General features: G+C 37.6%; 1 long non-coding RNA gene across 1 annotated transcript in view; it reads left to right on the plus strand.

Moving 5' to 3' along the window:
- LOC130562072 (uncharacterized) overlaps positions 1–8,464 on the plus strand; it is a 10,814-nt gene extending 2,350 nt beyond the window's left edge. Inside the window, exons 2-3 of the long non-coding RNA XR_008963893.1 lie at positions 7,975–8,046; positions 8,408–8,464. This is a non-coding gene — a long non-coding RNA (uncharacterized LOC130562072). The remainder of the gene's footprint in view (positions 1–7,974; positions 8,047–8,407) is intronic.
- Positions 8,465–15,426: the final 6,962 nt, after the last annotated feature.

Below are 15,426 nucleotides of genomic sequence, written 5' to 3' on the forward strand. Positions count from 1 at the left end.
CTCTCTCTCTCTCTCTCTCTCTCTCTCTCTCTCTCTCTCTTTCGCGTGCGCATGCGTGGGCGTTTGTGGAGCGTGTGAGTGTCTCACGGGTGAGAGGTATATCTAAATGGTTGTTTTTTTTATTGTTTTTTTATTTTGATATATGAGTTTTTCCTTTTCTGTCTGTAAGTTTTTCTTCTTTCTTGTTTTGTTAGTGATTATTTAAGTTGATAGTATTGGGTGAGTGGTTTCGATCTTTGTTTGGCCTCGTGGCGGGTGTTTGAGATGGAGTCTCACTCAGGTGAGGGTGACTCCTCTCTCTCGCTTCGTCATGGAGTTAGATGTGTGCCTGAGGCTGGCGTCTCAGTTGAAGAAGTGCTTGTGGCAATAGGCGAACAGGTGGGGTACAGCAACATTGTTTCGGCCTCACGGATGAATAAGGCTGTCGTGATCTTTCTAAAGGAACGGAACTTAACCAGTCGGTTGATTGAGAGCGGCATTTGGGTAAGTGGCGTTTTTACTGTTGTTTCTCCGTTGGTGGCTCAATCGAGCCGTATAACAATCTCGAATTGTCCACCTTTCATACCAAATCATGATATTGAAAAGGAATTGTTGAGATTTGGAAAAATCGCTAGTGGAATTAAGATGGTTCCACTAGGATGTAAAAGTGAGTCATTGAGACATGTTACGTCTTTTAGACGTCAAGTGTTTATGTTTTTGGATTCAGCGGTTCTTGACATTTCTTTTCGAGTTATGTATGAGGGCAAGTCCTACATGCTTTATGCAAGTACTGGAAGTTTAAAATGTTTTGAATGTGGTGAAATAGGTCACAAGAAAAATGCGTGTCCACATAAAACGAACACTGAAAATAATGAATTGGAAGATGAAACAGCGGGGCCGATTGGGTTAAATGAAATGGTAAGGCCAGGTAGGTCAAAAGAGAGTGATGGTGGGAAGGGAAAGAAATCAGGGAAAACTGAAAGGAAGGGAGATGAATCAGAAAGCAACGAAACACAGAATAATCAGGATAAAAGCTGCGAAGAAACAAATGATGGAAAATGTGACGCTGTTTGTGAGAACGTTAATGAAGCTGAGGTGGATGCTGTGCATCGTGAAGATGAAACTGGAAACAGTGATGAATGTAATGCTAAGGTCGTTGATAGAGATGATGAGGAGGAGATGGATGATGATGATGATGATGATGATAATGATAGTCTTTCAGGAATGTCTGACACTTTTTCTCAGAGTGGTGATGGTCAGTTATATACAGTGAAAGAAATTAATGAATTCCTTGATAAAACTTTTAGAAAAACTTATGATGTTCAGACTTTTTTTCCTGATGTTGAAAGATTCTTGAGGTCGGCAGTATAAATACAGAGGAGTGTAGGATTGGAAGAACTGAGCCGAAAGAAAAGATTTAGACTGAAAAAAATTGTGACAAAGGTACGAAAAGAAAGAAAATGGGTTAAAAAGTAATTCAATGATTAAGTCACAAGGGGTGTTTTCTTCTTCCTATTCTTCTCTGCTGTTTTGGCTTTCTTTTCTTTTACTTCTTATGGAGAGCATAAAAATGGGGACAATAAATATTAATGGGGGAAGGAATTATAAAAAAAGAGCTGTTTTGAATGAATTGATTAAAAATAAACATATGGATATTATTTTTTTACAAGAAACCCACAGCGATTTAAGTAATGAAATAGAATGGAAAATGTGGTGGGAGGGAAAGATTTTTCTAAGCCATGGCTCTAATTTAAGTGGAGGTGTTGCAATTCTATTTTCAAAAAAACTTAATATGATTAATATATCCTCCTATGAGATAGTTAAAGGTAGAATTTTGGTTGTACAGGCACAGTTAATGGGGTTTCTTTTTCTTTTTATTAATATCTACTCACCAAATAATGGAGTAGAAAGAGTAGATTTTTTAAAAAAATTATCTAGTGAATTAAAAAATAATGACGGTGATGCTTGTATAGTTCTTGGAGGTGATTGGAATTGCACTTTAGATTTTACACTAGACCGAAATAGCGAAGAACCGTATCCCCAGTCTGCTATTTTGTTAAGCAGTATTATAAGAAAGTTTGATTTATTTGATGTTTGGAGGGTAAAACATCCAACAGTGAAGCAATTTACATGGGTCAAAGCCTCACATGACCATATTAGTGCTGCAAGGTTGGATAGGGTGTATATAAGTAAAACATTTTCTAATAGAGCTTTAAAAGCTAATATTTGTCCAAATGGTTTTTCTGATCACCATTTGTGCATGATAGAAATGAGTTTAAAAAAGTCACAGCATTGTAGTTATTATTGGCACTTTAATCTAAAACTACTACATGACTCAGTTTTTTGTGAGAGGTTTGGGTTATTTTGGTCTAGATGGCAAGAACAAAAAAGTGACTATGAAGATTTAGTGCAATGGTGGGATGTTGGAAAAGCACAAATAAGAATTTTTTGTCAGAATTATACATTTTACTCAAATAGACTTGTAAAGGACACAATTAAAACACTTGAGTGAGAAATCACCGAAATTGAAGAAGGAATCATTGAAGAGAATTCAGAAGAAGTGAAACAATTAAAGGAAAAAAAGACTGTTCTGGCGTCTCTATTCAATGAAAGAGCAAAAGGAGCTTTGATAAGAGCCCGTTATTCTTCAATACGAGAAGTAGATGTTCCAAGTTCTTTTTTTTTTAATTTGGAGAAGAAAGAAGGAGGAAGAAAACTTATGTTACATTTGAAACTACCAGATGGGACTTTAATAACTAATCCAAACGAAATGAGAAACCACGCAAGAGATTTTTATACTGATTTATTCAAATCAAGAGACTGTGACACTAATTGTACGGATGTCCTTCTAAGAAATTTGCCAAAGCTCACGGATGATCAGAGACAATGGCTTGATGCCAATATTCAAGTAGATGAAATATCAGAGGCTGTAAAGAAACTTTCCAATGGTCGGTCTCCTGGCATTGATGGACTTCCGTCTGAGTTTTATAAACAGTTTTGGACTCTTTTAAAAGAGGATCTACTTGAAGTTTTTAGAACATCTCAAAAAAAAAAGGAACTGCCAATAAGTTGTAGAAGAGCGGTTTTATCCCTATTACCTAAAAAGGGTGATCTTGGGCTGTTAAAGAACTGGAGACCTGTAGCCTTATTGTGTACTGATTACAAAATTCTTGCTAAATGCCTTTCAAATAGATTAAAAAAATGTTTAGAGTATGTTGTTAATGATTTTCAAACGTATTGTGTGCCGAAAAGAACTATAATGGATAATCTTTTTCTGGTGCGTGATGTAATGGATTTAGCAAATGCTAATAATGAGGATATACAGTAGGTTTTCTGTCAATTGATCAAGAGAAAGCTTTTGATAAGGTTGATCATTTGTATTTATTTAAAACACTTAATGCATTTGGTATTGGTGAGATCTTCACTGCTTGGATAAAACTGTTATACACTGGAGCTTCTGCACTGTTAAAGGTTGGAGGTGGGCTAAGCTATCCAGTGTTAGTTCATAGAGGTATAAGGCAAGGATGTCCTTTATCAGGACAGCTATACGCTTTGGCCATTGAACCTTTAATATATAAACTAAAAGAGAAATTGCAGGGGTTTATGATAGATGGCTGTGAAAATAGGCCAATTACTATTTCTGCCTATGCTGATGATATAACTGTTTTTATAAGAAGTGACACAGATGTTTTGAATTTAACAAATGTTTTAAATATTTATGAAAAAGCTTCGTCAGCCAGAGTAAACTGGGAAAAAAGTGAGGGATATTTGTTAGGAGATTGGCAGGGGAAAACCCCTCCTGTGCTTCCAGGGGGACTTAAATGGGGTAGAGAGGGTCTGAAGATGTTGGGAGTGTTTTTAGGAACTGATCAATTTAGTAAAAAAAATTGGGAGGGTATGGTGGAGAAAATGAGTGATCGGTTGTCTCGATGGTCGTGGGTGCTACCTCAGCTATCTTACAGGGGCAGAGTATTGGTCACAAATAATCTGGCTGCTTCTGCGTTATGGCATAAAATGAATGTCATAGACCCCCCAGAAAATGTTGTCAAAGAGCTACAACGAAAGTTAATTGACTTTTTCTGGGATGGACAGCATTGGAAAAAATCTGCTGTAATTTTCCTACCTATTCAAGAGGGAGGACAAGGCCTGATTGACATTGAGAACAGGATAAAGACGTTCAGGCTTTAAGCAGCTCAAAGATTGCTGTATGCGGAACCATGCTGGGCTGATACAGCGTGTGCTGTGTTGAAAAAAATGAACATTTTTAAGTATGATGTGCAACTGTTTTTAATTAAACTGGCTAACATGGACTTGAGGGAGGTTTCTCCTTTCTACAAAACCGTTTTGAGAGCATGGTCTTCTTCTTTTAAAGTTAAGAGAGATTTTTCAAACATTGGACTCTGGATAGAGAATGAACCTCTCTTTAATAATCCGATGATACAAGTACAGGCACTGGACTCCAGGAGCATACAGAACGTAATGGCAACAGCGGGCTGTACAAGAATTGCTGATTTAAAGAATGGAGCAAACTGGAAAAGTCCAGAAGAAATGTGTAACATGACAGGTGTCAAGTCTACAAGGATCATGAAGAGAATAATGGATGGAATTGTTACAACTTTACCTTCTGTCTTTGGACAAGGCCCAGAGGAGGATGAAGTTCCTGAGCCTAACAGAGAGAGTTTTTTTCCGCTTGTGGAAATTTCAGCAGCGATAGATGAGGAGCCAGTGAAAGGATCAATTCTAAATTTCAGGACCCCTGTGCTTGATGGTTTTGAGACCGCTTCAAAAAAGGCACTTTATAATATTTGTGTGAAAATGTCACATTATAACGTACTCAAAGACTGCAAAGAGACAAAGTGGTCATGAATGTTTGGGCCAGCTTCATCCCCTAGTGGCTGTTGGAGGTCACTGTATAAACTCCCTATTGAGAAACGCACTGCGGATCTCCAGTGGAGAGTTATACACTGGGCAATAGCTACAAACAGACACGTGGCACACATTGACCCCACTGTAGGGAAAGAATGTCCTTTTTGTGGTACCGATGAGTCAATAGATCATTTGTTTTTAAATTGTTCAAGGTTAAGAGGATTGTTTCAGATTTTAGAAGAGTGGGTTAGGAATTTGGGGGCAGAGTTTAATAATGAATTATTCATCTTTGGACCAAAATATGTTGCATCAGACAGTAAACAAATCTCGTTAATTAACTTTGTAATAGGAGGGGTAAAGATGGCTATATGGTTAACACGGAAAAGGAAATTAAAGGGAGAAGGGGAAGCAAGTCCTGAGGTGGTTTTAAAGGCCCTTATAGCAAATAGAATTAAAGCAGAATTTGCATATTTTAAATTGACAAACAACTTGGACGGATTTATTGAAATCTGGGCTTTGAATGATGTCTTATGCACAGTGAATGATGATAATGAATTGGAATTATATTAATGATTTCTTTTGTAACTGTTAAATAAGTTTTAAATGTGGTTTATTATTTAAAGTTATTGTATGGGGATACACACAAATGTGGATTTTTGGAAAAAAAGAAATATGTTATTATTATTATTATTATTTTTTTTTATTATTATTTATTAATTTTTTTATATAAGTAAATAATTGTGAAAGCATGTTTACTATAATGTTTTTAAAATAAAGGTGTGTTAAAAGTCTCTCTCGCTCTCTCTCTCTCTCTCTCTATATATATATATATATACAGTATGTATATATACAGTATATATGAAATGTATATATATATATATATATATGTAAGAGTTTATGTTGCAAATCTGAACCTGTTCTTTATTGATTTGTTCATATGTCAATAAACCCACATCCTACATTCTTGCAGAAGACCACCACTGCCCCTCGACACACACACACACACACACACACAGCTGAATTAACTCGCTCTGTGAAATTAAGGCATCACAGAAAGAGCTTTGTGATCGATGGATAACAGACGAGTAATCAGGAAAGACAGCTTGTAAAGATCAGGCGGTTTGCTAAAGGAATTAATTCAGCCTGGATAATTAATCCAGTCAGGCTAAAATTAAATCTGTCAGGATATATCGATACTCCATGGAGTTACTTTGGTTAGAGACATAAATTAACAGTGTAATACTCAGTTAACATTTATTATTACTGCCTTTCTTTGTTTTATTTGACTCTTTTGTCTTTATCTTTTGTTTTAACAACGAAACACAAGTTAAATAGCTGATGACGCACTACAGTCTAAAGACAGTATGTTTCGTTTATGCTGTTCGCCTATTATCCTAGAATACTCTCTATGATTATGAGAGTGTTTTGTTCTTTATCTTAACAACACTCTCTTTCCTGCGGAGGAACATGTGCAGATGAACCCCATAAATTCATTATGGCAGATTACATGCACCCAATGCCAAAACTGAAAATAGAACCCATTACATCTGATCTCCATCAGTAAATATAAATAAACAGTGGTATGAATACATGCTATATGAATATGAATGCGAGTATCCAGCCATCTGTCCTGGAAACAGTATCAGTTGCTTTACTATGAGTCAGTGAAAGAAGAAAATCCGCACTAAAACATATCATCATGCTTGAAATGGCCCGTTTTGCTAACATGCGTGTTTTAAGATAAGCATGCATAATCTGATTCTTTCAAATCTGATTCAGCTTTCATATGCAGTCTGACATTTGATGCTTATCTGATGCAGTATCCATGCATTTTCTTCATCACACATGAACTTCTTCATCACAGATCAACATTATCAGTGTTTCTTGCCAGAGGCTCCGAGTTGCTTTGAGAGCAAACGCAGTGGGAATCAATTGAGAGACAATGAAATTGCAGATTTAATTGATATTATGAGATCTTACACAGGGCAAATAAAAATCAAGGTGGTGTGTCACAGCTGAGTGGTTCCATGTCCTTTGTACATTGCATGCAGATTCTTGTCTATTTTGATGACACGGGGGTCACTCAAATACATCATTCTGAACTGTCAAAACTAATCAAAGTTCACCAATATTGACTGAAATACATGCTGTTCGGCCGGCACACATAGAGGAGATGCATGTGCTTAACTCTGGGTTGCTAACTTTCATCTTTGTTCATTCATCAGTTTTGAACCCCTCTCCCCTCATGTTAAATCATAATGAATCTGCTGAGTGTTCATTTAGATCATACTTGCTATGTTTGGATGGAGAAAGGAGCAGGATATATTAAACAATCAGCTGACACTTTCTTTAAGCAATTAACACTGTTAACGCCATGTGTACACCAGAATTTTGGAATGTTTAACACTTCCAACATACACAGTACAAAGAGCCAAATGTTAAAAACTGTACCAATGGCTCCAACCTTCCCATTTCTGTCTGTAACAAATAACCCATACTACAGATGTTGAGTTTTTCTACCGGGAATGCTATGCCTCTTTGATTCCATCCATATGACTGACAGATCTAAAGCATGCCGACTCCGTAATACCGTTTGCTTTGCCAGTTTTTATAAACCAGCAGTACAAAAGGGTCACCGGCGGCTAAATGTAACGCCATACCTCTCCATTACGTGCTAGATGAATTGATCTATCATTCATATACGTATAGAAGAAATGTTATGGGGCAGGTTACATGTCAAAGTTTAAGATCTCGTCATGTTTGTTCAGGACTCTAACTACAATCGTGAACCATAGCAGGCACCACTAATGAATGGGTTTGTCACTGCAAATCGATGTGAGTGTTGTTGGACGCCCCTCGAGTTTGCAAGAGAGCGACGCTATTCTTTCATTTCAACAATGCATGGGAATTCTCATATGTGTGCATTTAAACCTGCCACATGAGAAGGAACATCACCTGCAATTGGTTACGGAAAAGGAATTAGACTTGATGAATGTTCGTTCTTTCACAAACTATGTGTGCTTGTGTATGTGAGTGGAATCCTGCCAAGCTGTAAGAGAATCGGGATGGCATCTTTAAAGCACATATATTATTGTCTCTTTTATCCAAACTGTTGCTGTCATTTTCTAGGCCCCCACAGCCCGTCTGATTCATTGTATTGCTCTTGAAGAAAAAGCAACAGAGAACAGAAGAAACAATGTGGTAAGTGATGAGCTCATCAAAGTCACATCTATATTCTGAGCTATCAGATACACATAGATGTTGCACATCTTTTCCACATTCCTCTCTCTCTCATATCTTTTTGCTTTTTACACATACACACAAAACATTTGTCCAGTTGCATTTGATTACACACAGTCTGATGAAATTTAGTCTCTTTTGCTTTGCTTTTGCAAATAAAGGGGTTTACACAGATGGTACCACAATGAGACTCAGTGCAACAGAAGTATTTTTAGCTGTGCATGTGATTTCCTCTCATTTTGCCGAGTCTGTTTAAAAAACGAAGCCACGTTTATGACCACCTCTGTGCAAACTCTAAAGCTAAACACTTTTTGTGTTTCAGCAAAGCAGGATGAAGTCATACTCCAAATACGGTTTTCAACAGGCAATCCACACCGTGAAAACTAAACATGTATGTGTGCATGGTTGTGACTGCCTGTTGAAAGAAGTCCTTTACATGGGGACACCAAACCAGCACTAACCAGCAAATTTGGATGAAGGAAAGTAATGACGGTATGAGCTTTAAATCTGTTTTACATGATTAAAAGGTATGTTTAAGGAATTTGCTTGTAAAATCTTTTTTTACACATGACATTTGACTCAGACTACATTAAGTACAGATTACATTTGGTATTGCTTTTGGTTGCCACTTGAAGTCAAATCTGGATCCTGAAGACAAGCTGAGAATATGCAGGACAACATGTTGCAAACATCACAAGCAAAGATCAGAGCTTTCAAGCTGTGCAAATGATTATTTTGTGTTTCTTATGGCATTACGTGAGTTCAGCATATTGGTACAATCCATTACCGTTCAATATTCTTCCACTCATTATTTGGCCTTTGCTTGATGATTGGATAAAGGGTGTTCTTACACATCCTGTGATATCTTATTGCATGACTGAACCTTCATGCATGACATGTAGTCTCGTAATTCTTGGGTCGTATCTATCGCGTTCCAGACCATTTGCTCTCAATTTGATCCATAAGGAGAACGCACACACATAATCACACACTCCCGTGCGAGCGCAGAAGCATGTGGCGTGGCGAGTTTTTTACTAGAGTAAATTTTTGCGGCCTCTCCAAGGTCATCAATTCTGATTGTAGCGAGACACATATTGAGAGGCAACATCAAACGTACGCCTTTACAGTGTAGCATAAATGATTATTTATGATTATTCTTACAGAGAATCAATCAATGCTGTGGACCTATAATACAACTATGTCAGGATAAAATACCGGATAGAATTTTATTTACCATCTGCTGTCTGACTTTGTTTATGCACAGGAAAGGTCAGATGTTTAAATCTGGTGTCTCTCTCCCTCTCACACACACACAGACCTTTGAAGTTGTATGAGTGAGGATCTCTCATAGAAACAATGGTTTTAACAACAAGATTATGATATTTACTATAACCACTTACACTAAATTTAACCTTTACACAAGCCTGCTGACATTATTAGGTTTAAGAGGTTAAAGCTAAACTTATTCATAAGCTCTTAAGATGCCATCACAAGTCAGTAGACACGTATGGCTTTATTTGAAAGAATATTTCAAAAGGTTCGGTTCTTAGTAAAGCCACACAGAAAACCGTCAAAATCGGCAGTGGTTTCTGTAATCCAGTTATTCATATCATACCACTTAACGCACTAAAATAATAAACTTCTATGTGTGTTTTATAAGGAAAATATATGGACATAAACCTGGATGACCCTTTTGACCCATGTACTATTAAAGGTGAGGGGTCAGGTGTAAAGCTTAATGGAAGATGAGGTGAGAAGGTGTGAGGGTCGAAGGTCACACTCATCATGTTTGAACAGCTGATTTGCGCTACATATCATTCGAAAATGTGCGACTTCTATGTAAATTTCTATCACCATGTGTTAAACCCCATGTGCGCCTGAGTTTGTTTGTCTGTGCAAATATGCATGCGTGTGCATGTGTGGTCTCGGCATGTGTGTGCGTTCGTGCCTGTGGTTGCAATACCCCCTGCTGGTGGAACAAAACATGCACCATTTCCGCCACACAGTTATACACACCAGATTCCACCGAGCTGCACAAATTGTCTTACGCCTCATTCTGAAGAAAAAATTTGCTTTTTGTGTCCTCATGGCTCATAAGTGATATAATTAATAAGAAAAATATATTCTAAACTTTAATAGTATTAATAGTGCATATAAATAAAGACATAAAGTGTAGTCAGAATATATTTGCGTGTCATTAATCATCCTTTACACTAAACATGATAATCATCATCATAAAATATCAGATATAGATCATTTAAAACGTACATATACAATCAAACCTTAAAGATATTCGTTTAACATTTTGATTTCGTTATAAATGTTCTGTTAGTTGGTTCGAATGTTAGTGTAGTTTTGAAAAACTGAAACAGGAAGTTCTTCTGGACCAGCGTTGGATCAGCTTACATTTTCCGAAGTGGTCTATAGTTTTTCATGCCCTAAAATCAATAAAAAAATGAACTAAGGATGTCATAGTTCATGCATGAAAGTGTTAACTTTAATTGACATAAAATATCAACAATTTACTGTCCAATTGGTTTCTTCTAAAATTCTATATAGATTTTTCAGGAAATGCATCATTTCTGTTCCTGTTTTCATCATGACATCATTTTTAAGGTAGTCAATTCTTTTTGACCAAACTGAAGTAAGCTTCCTTTTACAGTTTATACACCTTTATCTCATGACTACAGCTGTGGTCCTTTATGAGCTCAATATGATTCTGTTGTCCTATGCACATTATTGGTCGGCGGTCCTTCAGTGTCAGTCTGTAAATATCTGAAATTCTACCACAAAAACAACTGGCAGTAGAATTGTCCTTAAAACCAAAGACCTTAATTCTCATTGCTTATTCTCAGCTTCTTTTTTTTGAGATACTGATAGTGAGGTCAGTCAGAGGCCGATCCACATAGCGCACAAGCAGTGTCAGGGCTGAAGCTGTGGTCGCCAGCGTAACATATCAAATATCCGTCAGAGTTTATCTGACACTGTCCGTTTCCTTTCGCTTCCTTCTTCTTTTCCTTCCTTCCTTCCCCCAACTACACCTGATCTCTCCCATCTCTGTTCTTCCATGTCCATCCGACCTTCTCTTTCCATCCTAACAAAGAGTGAACATTGTAGCTTGCCAAGCTTGTATCGGATGCTTTGATAGTGCAGCCTCCAGAGAGACATTCTCCAGAGAGCTCATCTGAGTAATCAAACCATTAGTTAAAGCCAACTTCTACATGTTAATGGAGCTTCTAAACATCGACAGATCAATTAGTTTAAACGAAGCCCTTTTAATGGACATGTTCGTGAAGCATTAAGATATTACGAATAGCTGTTTGCATACGCTTCCAAGTGCATCTTTAAAGCTGCATAAAGCACCTTCTTTGTGTTTATGACTTCTGAAGCCAGCATTCTGGCAGATGAATTGGATCAGATCCAGTGTACTGAAGCATCAGATCAGTAGTTTACAATCCGTGGATGTTTCAGAAGTTTCCAAGTGTAGAGTCAAGGCTGATGGTTGTTTGGAAGCGCTACCTGCTTCAGTGATACTCATCAAAGCTGATGTAAAATTTAGGGAACAGACCAACCGCACCATCATGCTCTAGTCGGTACAAATGTGCTGGAAATCCTCACCGTCTTTCTGTGTGTTTGTGTGTAATTTTGGCTACATTTACATTCTTATGCATTTGGCAGATGCTTTTTTCAGAAGTGACTTGTAAGGCAGGCTGTACATTTTATCATCTGGTCTTTTCCATCTGTTCTGTGGGAATCAAACCCATGACCTTTGTGCTGCCAAGTAAGCTATGTGTGTAAATGGCAGATTTTTTTAAATGCCCTCAAAATATTATGAAAAATGCCCAACACTTACATTTTGGGTTGTCCTTAAGGCTCAAAATCAGACAAATCAGGTTTGTCATTCATGACTCAATGTGATGGTAAAATAATAAACAAAATAAGAATAGACAATGGCACGGAATTGAATTGAATATGGTCTTACTGCTAAAAAGACTTATTGGTACATCACACTCTACATAATACAGTGGGTCTTATGTACGTGATAATACAGAGACAGAATGTCATTATTTCTAAATGAACCCTGACAGGTATCATCCTAAAGAGGTTTATTTTGTAAGAATGACAGATTGGCTGTATTTCACTGATTATGTGCCTACTTACCGAATCAACAAATAAATGGACATGAAAATTGATTTGAGTTCAAATGATTTGATTATGTGAGAAGAGAGAGAACTCAGAAGAAACACTGTGGTAATACACAGTGTAGGAAATTAGTTGTCAGGGACAGCAAGCAAATCGCTGCTGTCCTTAAACTTCATATCTCCATGTTTCGTGATTTTTTGCTGTAAATCATTATTATTAGTCACCCTTTATGTTTGTCACTGGGTTTTGCAAATATAACTAATAAAAAGTATTAAAAAGTTCTTGTCAATTTTGACAACACAGTATTCAATCATTTAAAAAGTAGGCTACAGTGTTTTTTACAAATCCTGAAAAAATGTGAATTTGGACAGCCGAGGTTTCGAAAGGACAGAAATGAAGTATGCAGTTTTATTGACACTTGAAAAATGTAAACATTTTTGTCACATGGCCTTATCATTTTGCATGTGGATTAACATCTTGGAAATGCATAAAAATGTTTATTATATAATATAATGGTAATTTTGCATAAAATTCACTTTGGCAGATAGTCAATACAAAGATGTTAAACACCACGGCCATTTTATGCTATTTTAAAAATTGTTGTAGTGTGTGCGTGTGTGGGCGTGAGTGCATGTGTGCGTAAGTGTTACCTTTCCTATGTACTGTATTAGGTTTTACTGACTGTAGTGCCCTTGTGCTCCAGGTGTACAGCCTGCAATAAATAACACAATTTAACACAATCACGGGCAAAGAGGAGAATTATACTGTAATCAAAACAGCAGACAATAGCAGGAAAAAAAGAGCCTGCGGTGTAACTGGCGGGTGTATTAAGAAATACCTGCTTTAATAAGCATGTGGCACATATACATGGATTGATCCGCACGGTTGTCTCCTATGAAGGGTATCAGTTCACTGAGTTCAGAGGGGGTTCTACATTATTCCCTTATGATGCCTGGTTACAGTGACACAAACACATGGCATTTTACAATGTGTGTTAGTCATGGATGGTCAGAACGGCGTTTTGAAGTTATCCTGCCCTTTCTCTTTGACTGCACACATGCTTATCTGTTTTCATTCAGACCCAAATATGTGTTAATAATTTTCATATGAATTAAACCGAAAACAGGACACACTGAGATGAGAAGGACTTTGAAAACATTTCTCCCCTGCAGAGATTTTTTTTTCCGTTTCGTTTTACTGAAACAGCACTTTTCCAAAATGTCAGTCAAGTGAGACACCTTATTCTAATGTTTAAATCAGTGACTGGTGCTTAACGTGTTGTGACTTATTTGACACAGTGCTGGCACCATTGTGGAAGGTCCTACTCTGATCCACCCTTAGTGCGGAGTCACTTAAAAACATCAACCTTGTCTAGTCTATGCCATTGTATGACCTCTAACCCATAATTGCTTCCTGACCTTTGCCCTGGCAGCCTGACTTTGACCTTTCACGTCCTGTTCTGGTTCTTCAGGGGTTGTCCAGTTGGGCGCCAGGAAAGGGGACCTCTGAGAACCAGACGTCCTAAAATGGCTTCCAGTAATCAGGTGGGTTTACTATGGTAATAAGATGTATGAGCAGTGAGGGGCTTAGTGGATGTGATGGGGGCATGAGGGGAATACGCAGACTGCAGGTGTTTTCTGTGCAGTCTGGAGGGTGACGGCTGGGAAGCACCTCTAGAGACTGAACCAGCAGGTTTAAAAGGGCATAAATAAGACAAGAGGCACTGGTATACACTCACACACACTGTTTCGGTAGTCATAAGTATAGCTGGGCTTTTGAGGGGTTCCCTCCCCTGTGGGTTGTGGCACAGAGGAGCAGACAGGAAGCTGAAAATGGATGAGCCTTTTTTTTGCCAGGGGTCTAAATCATCCCTCGTTCTCTTTCCCTTGTTCTCTCTCTCCACCTGGAAAAACAGTGGTGAGAGAAATGTGATCTTGAAGGAGGGGTGGGGGGTAAGTAGTTGTCTGAGCCGCTTTACGCCGTTTCGTTAATGGAGATGGATGTGGGATGGAATCGTTTTCACTTGGATGGAGGGAAGGAGAGAGTGAGTCTATTTCATTTGTTCTTTGCCAAGCAGAATATACTGTATATTTTGATGACACAATAGTGGTTATTATGGGAAACTGCTGAGATTTGTCACCTGATTGGTAGTGATATTTGATAACTGAATTTACTATTAAGAATCCAATGTGTATAGTTTTTAAGTGATATATGTATACATTTGAAGTCTTTTTTTTTCTTTTCCTGTTTGAACTGCTCATTACACATAATTGTGTGTTTGTGATATTTTATTTGGACATGGACTTTGGATATCTCTTAAATGTAAAAAAACGGTGGTCACCAATGAATCTGGAGCCATTGGGCCTCACAGAACTATATTCTGTATTTAAAGTCAAAATAATATAAACACAGACAAAGGTAAAAGCTAAAAATAAAATAAAAATACATATGCAAAGCATCTACATCTCTTTCTCAAACTTTTCACTCTGTCAAAAGCACTAGTGTCAATTGTCAGGCTTATGTGACATCATAATAACGAGCCCATAATGGTGTAATGCAGTTCACAATCACTGTGTCCCGGGTAAAACCCACCTGGTCCATAATAACAAATGACATATCAAATCAGTCGACTGTTCTGTGAAAACGACTTCAGCAGTGAGTCATAGGTAGAGCCGAGCCGTGTTCAATCTTAACAACTGGGGTGTAATCAAAGGCTTAAGCCTGTTACGTTTTTTTGCACACCCAGTGACAGAAATTGTTGCCTGTTTGAGAGCTAATGCAATCATGACTCCTCGTGTATTTGACCCGTCTTAAAGGTTTGCCACATAACTCTGTGTGCATGTTACATGCAGGGATGTTGTTTAAATACACAGGACCTGGGGCCCAGTTTGAAGGAATGAGCCCCACTCTTTTAGACTAAATGATTTGGCTGTACCACTGAGGATTTTGTCAAGATGTGTTCCTAAATCAACGTATTTCTTTTTCTTTTTGGGGGAGAAAACTCATCCTAACACTGACTTTAAACCTAATCCTACCATCTGATTGGTTGCTAGAGATGTTGATCCAGAAATCCTCTTTCATATTTTGTGAATTCGCCTGTAAATGTTGTTTTTTAACAATACTAGTGCCAGAAGCAAACTTATGATGAAATAAGCATGACCATGACCAAATAAAGATGGATTAAGATACCTTTTAAAG

Source organism: Triplophysa rosa, linkage group LG11, assembly GCF_024868665.1.
Source record: "Triplophysa rosa linkage group LG11, Trosa_1v2, whole genome shotgun sequence".
Classification (NCBI taxonomy): domain Eukaryota; kingdom Metazoa; phylum Chordata; class Actinopteri; order Cypriniformes; family Nemacheilidae; genus Triplophysa; species Triplophysa rosa.